The following is a 5,605-nucleotide window of genomic DNA, read 5'->3' as shown; positions in this document are numbered from 1 at the left end:
TCCCTGGCACCAGCGAGTGAACGAGAGAGTAGGGGGTGGGGTCCTGATGTGGTTGAAGGCAGGCTTCGTTTTTTTTTATGCCACTCTATTCTGATAAATCAGCTTTATGCCTGGATCAGCTTCTCCCTGTACAAGACTCTTTTAACTTTCATTTTCTTGTTATTAGTTTTTTTTATCTTTCTTTTTTTTTAAATAATGGCTTACTTTGCACATAAACAGTTTTTAAATTGTCGATTTTAAATTGAAATGACTGGCTTTGACCCCTGTGTGTTGGTCTGGATGTTTATGGTCAACTGTCAAACCTGCAGAAAGGTATGATGAAAAAAGGGATGCCAAAGAAGTACAATAACCTGTCCATACCTAAGGTCTTAGAAACTGCCAAGCAAAGACTCGCAGCCTTGGGTAGCTGCTTGGAAAGGTATACCAGAAAGACTGAAGCCAGGAGAATAAACCATCCAAGGCACTCTTAGTGGCAGGGAAACAATATGAGAACAACAGCCCCACCAATGCTGGAGACCTAGCAATACTGGAAGACCATGTGGGGGATGGATGCAACCTATAGCAATAATGCTCAGTGGCTAGTAGTAGACATCCGAGAAAGGGTCTTAAGCATGAAGATTTGGACAGCACCAGGCCTTGACATGATACACAGATACTGACTAAAGAAGCTAGAAAGCCTCAAGAAAGCCTCTGACTCAATGACTCACACGTGGATCCTGGAATGCCTAGAACTGTACGAGTACTTTTACTAATCAATCAGAGCATTCGGAGTGCTTTATACAGCATCCTTCATTGACCCATGCACACCCATTAATACAAGCCCTTTTTCTATACTTAAGTGTTTTCTATCTAACATTCACACTTGGATGGATGCATTGGAGGTGTTAATATCTTGCACAAGAATATTTGGTATGCAGTCTGGAGCAGCCAGGGATCAAACAACCAAGAATCCAATTAGTAGGTACTCTAGCTTCTGAACTACAGCCAACCCTGTACATCAGGAAGGTGCCAACAAATGACCATGTGCTTAGCAAACACTTCAGGCATCAGAAACATGAGAAAGAAGAAGAGCAAGAAGGGGAACCATCATGGAAGGACAGGCCCCCGTACAGTATGTACCACCGGCAGATAGAAGAAGTGTCTATTATCAAGAAATCCAACCAATGGCTGGATAAAGCTGTACTGAAAGACAGCACAGAAGCACAAATCATGGCAGCGCAGGAACAAGCTGCAAGTACAAGATCCATAGAAGCCATGGTGTACCACACCAGCCAAGACCCCAAGTGCAAGCTGTGCAAAGATGTCCCTGACACAATCCAACACATAACACCAGGGTGCAAGATGGTAGCAGGTAGCGCATGCATGGAATGCCATAACCAGGAAGCTGGTATATACAGATATATCTGTGTCATTTATGGTCTGAAAGTAGTGGTGAACAAAAAGAGGAAGACGGCCATAGTGATAGATGTAGCTAGGATAGCATCATCAGAAAGAAGAAGCTCAAGAAATACCATGGGCTGAGAGAAGAGCTCGAGAAGATGTGGAGGGTCAAGGCAACAGTGGTCCCAGTGGTAATCAGAACACTCAGGACAGTGACTCCCAAACTGGGCGAGTGGCTTGAGCAGATCCCAGGAATGACATGATCACTGTCCAGAAGAGTGAAGTTCTGGGAACACCAAAGATACTGGACAGGACCCTTAAGCTCCCAGGCCTCTGGTAGGGGAGCCAAGCTTGAAGGATAAAGCCTGCCTACAGGGCGAGTGGGGAATTAAAAAATAAATTAATTAATTACAATAAATAAATAAATAAATAAATAAATAAATATATATATATATATATATATATATATATATATATATATATATATATCCATCCATCTTCATCCGCTTTATCCGAGGCCGGGTCGCGGGGGCAGCAGCCTAAGCAGAGAGGCCCAGACCTCCCTCTCCCCAGCCACCTTCTCCAGCTTATCCGGGGGAACACCAAGGCATTCCCAGGCCAGCCGAGAGATATAATCTCTCCAGCATGTCCTGGGTCTGCCCCGGGGCCTCCTCCCGGTGGGACATGCCCGGAACACCTCACCCAGGAGGCGCCCAGGAAGCATCCTTGTCAGATGCCCGAACCACCTCAGCTGGCTCCTTTTGATGTGGAGCAGCAGCTCTACTCTGAGCTTCTCCCGGATGGCCGAACTTCTCACCCTATCTCTAAGGGAGAGGCCAGCCACCCTTCGGAGGAAACTCATTTCTGCCGCTTGTATCTGCGATCTCGTTCTTTCGGTAGTGACCGAAAGAACTGATCCCACAGTCCCACAGGCTAACCAAGCCCGATAGGACTCCTTCTTCAGCCTGGTGGCTCCCTTCACCTCTGGTGTCCAGGCACCAACCACCTTGCGGCCGCAGCTCAATGCAGCAGCTTCGGCAATGGAGACGCTGAACATGGTCCATTCGGACTCAATGTCCCCAGTCTCCCTCGGAATGCTGTTGAAGCTCTGCCGGAGGTGTGCGTTGAAGATCTCGCGGACTGGGGCATCTGCTAGACGTTCCCAGCACACCCTCACTACGCGTTTAGGTGCACCGGGTCTGTCCAGCGTCCTCCCCCGCCACCTGATCCAACTCACCACCAGGTGGTGATCAGTTGACAGCTCAGCCCGTCTCTTTACCCGAGTGTCCAGAACATATGGTCGCAGGTCTGGTGATATGATTACAAAATCGATCATCGACCTGCGGCCTAGAGTGTCCTGGTGCCACGTGCACTTATGGACACTCTTATGTTCGAACAGGGTGTTTGTTATGGCCAAACTGTGATTTGCACAGAAGTCCAATAACAAAACACCGCTCAGGTTCAGATCAGGGAGGCCGTTCCTCCCAATCACGCCCCTCCAGGTCTCGCTGTTGTTACCCACATGAGCATTGAAGTCTCCCAGCAGGACAGTCTCCAGGTGGAGCACCTTCCAGCACCCCCCCCACCACTCGTTCGGAGTACCCAGACTCTAAGAAGGCTGGGTACTCCGAACTGCCACTCGGCGCATAAGCACAGATGACAGTCAGGACCCGTTCCCCGACCCTAAGGCGCAGGGAACAAACCCTCTCATCCACCGGGAAAAACCCCAACGTACCGGCCGAAGGTATGTTAGAGTACCCACCCCAGCCTGCCGCCTCTCACCAGGGGCAACTCCAGACTGAGACAGAGTCCAGCCCCTCTCCAGGAGACTGGCTCCAGAGCCCAAGCCATGCGTAGAGGTGAGCCTGACTATATCTAGCCGGTACCTCTCAACCTCACGCACTAACTCAGGCTCCTTCCCCACCAGAGAGGTGACATTCCATGTCCCTATTGCCAGTCTTGGCAGCCGGGGGATCAGTCTGCCAGGGCCTCCGCTCCTGGCCGCCACCCGGCACACAATGCACCCGACCCCTATGGCGCCTCCTGCGGGTGGTGCCAGACGTGTTCCGCTGCTGAAGCCAGTGCATGTCCAGGCCCGTCTGAAGTTTGCCAGAGAGCACATGGATGATAGAGCAGAGGATTGGGAGAATGTCATGTGGGCAGATGAAACCAAAGTAGAACTTTTTGGTATAAACTCAACTCGTCGTGTTTGGAGGAAGAAGAATACTGAGTTGCATCCCAAGAACACCATACCTACTGTGAAGCATGGGGGTGGAAACATCATGCTATGGGGCTGTTTTTCTGCCAAGGGGACAGGACGACTGATCCGTGTTAAGGACAGAATGAATGGGGCCATGTATCGTGAGATTTTGAGCCAAAACCTCCTTCCATCAGTGAGAACTTTGAAGATGAAACGAGGCTGGGTCTTCCAACATGACAATGATCCAAAACACACCACCCGGGCAACAAAGGAGTGGCTCCGTAAGAAGCATTTGAAAGTCCTGGAGTGGCCTAGCCAGTCTCCAGACCTCAACCCCATAGAAAATCTGTGGCGGGAGTTGAAAGTCCGTGTTGCTCGGCGACAGCCCCAAAACATCACTGCTCTCGAGAAGATCTGCATGGAGGAATGGGCCAAAGTACCAGCTACTGTGTGTGCAAACCTGGTAAAGACCTGTAGTAAACGTTTGACCTCTGTTATTGCCAACAAAGGTTATGTTACAAAGTATTGAGTTGTATTTTTGTTATTGACCAAATACTTATTTTCCACCCTGATTTACGAATAAATTCTTTACAAATCCTACCATGTGGATTCATGGATTTTTTTTTCACATTCTGTCTCTCACAGTTGAAGTGTACCTCTGGTGCAAATTACTGACCTCTGTCATCATTTTAGGTGGGGGAACTTGCACAATCGGTGGCTGACTAAATACTTTTTTGCCCCACTGTATATAGCTATATATTTTTTCAATAAAGCTATAAAGGTAGCTCGTTTGAGTTTTGGACGAAATGCATTCTGGGATATTGCGTTTCGTCATTTCGAGCTGATTGGAGACCAAAACAGCCAATCTGATTTTTTTTGCATCCAAGTCTGTGATTGGTTGGTTTTGTGGCACAAATATAACGGCGTACAGAAAGAGTTGAACGCGAATGGGCAGAAATGTTGAGAGCGCAAGCAGCACATTGCGAGCAAGCGCAAATGCAAAAACTGAGCGAGAGGGGCTGCTATTGTGTGTGTATGGATAATAGCAAACACTGAAATACGTTTTTTGCACGCAGCAATGCATTTTGTTCACTCAAATTTAGCTTTTCTTCCCTCAAAATAAATTTCTTCTCAAAATGCAACCTTTGCACCTGCAAATTTTTTTTTTACGTGTGCTCAGAATAGTGGCACAAAAATAACGCCATAATTTTGAGCTTTTAAAGATGAAACAAGAACTGGGTGCACAAGTTTGAATTTATTTTGGATTTTCTCTAATCCACACAGGTTCAAAATGATACATACAGGCTTAAACATATACGTACACTCGGTTAAATCTTTTAATAAATGACGCTGACAGTTCTATGATGACCTATGAACTTATTTTTAGTGATAATGATTGGCTACAAGTGGTAGTTTCTCTTTCCAGCATAAAAAGGATTTTTTTTAAAAAGCACTTATTCTATTGACCAATTCTCAGAGTAATGGAAAAGTCCAATACTGACCCTTATAAGTCAGGTCTGTGCTGGGAAACAAACCAAGATAACTGAACTCTATCAAGTGTGAGGCTGAGGTGTAACTTACAGTGACATTGAACTAATTATAAGTGGGGCTGTATGTATTTATTTAAACCAGTATGTACAATTTTGTATAATCTACTGTTTGGATTAGAGAAAATACAAAAGAAAATCAAACTTCTGTACCCAGCTCTTGGTTTTTAAAGTCATTAACGATGTGTGTTGTACAACCATTCCACTCAGGAAAAAGAACAGTTCAAAGAAATCATTAAAAGCACACAATTGATGAGTGTATGTAAACCTTTACTCCTGGCACGACATTTTATTTTTTAGATGACTGCGGATTTAATAAAGAAGGTGCTTTTCATCATGTTGGCTATATGCTGTTTGTTGTGGACAACAAAATCCCAAAGATGAGTATAAGTTTTATATGTACGAATGTTTCACGTGCAAACACTGCTTCGGCTTTCCTTTGTAAACAGGCAAATAAACGGCCCACCCCTGGGTCCTA

This window comes from Mchenga conophoros, linkage group LG12, assembly GCF_057382185.1.
Source record: "Mchenga conophoros isolate Kocher_MC1m ecotype Shallow Benthic linkage group LG12, M_conophoros_male_GT1.1, whole genome shotgun sequence".
Lineage (NCBI taxonomy): Eukaryota > Metazoa > Chordata > Actinopteri > Cichliformes > Cichlidae > Mchenga > Mchenga conophoros.
Note: the sequence above shows the minus strand (reverse complement) of the source record.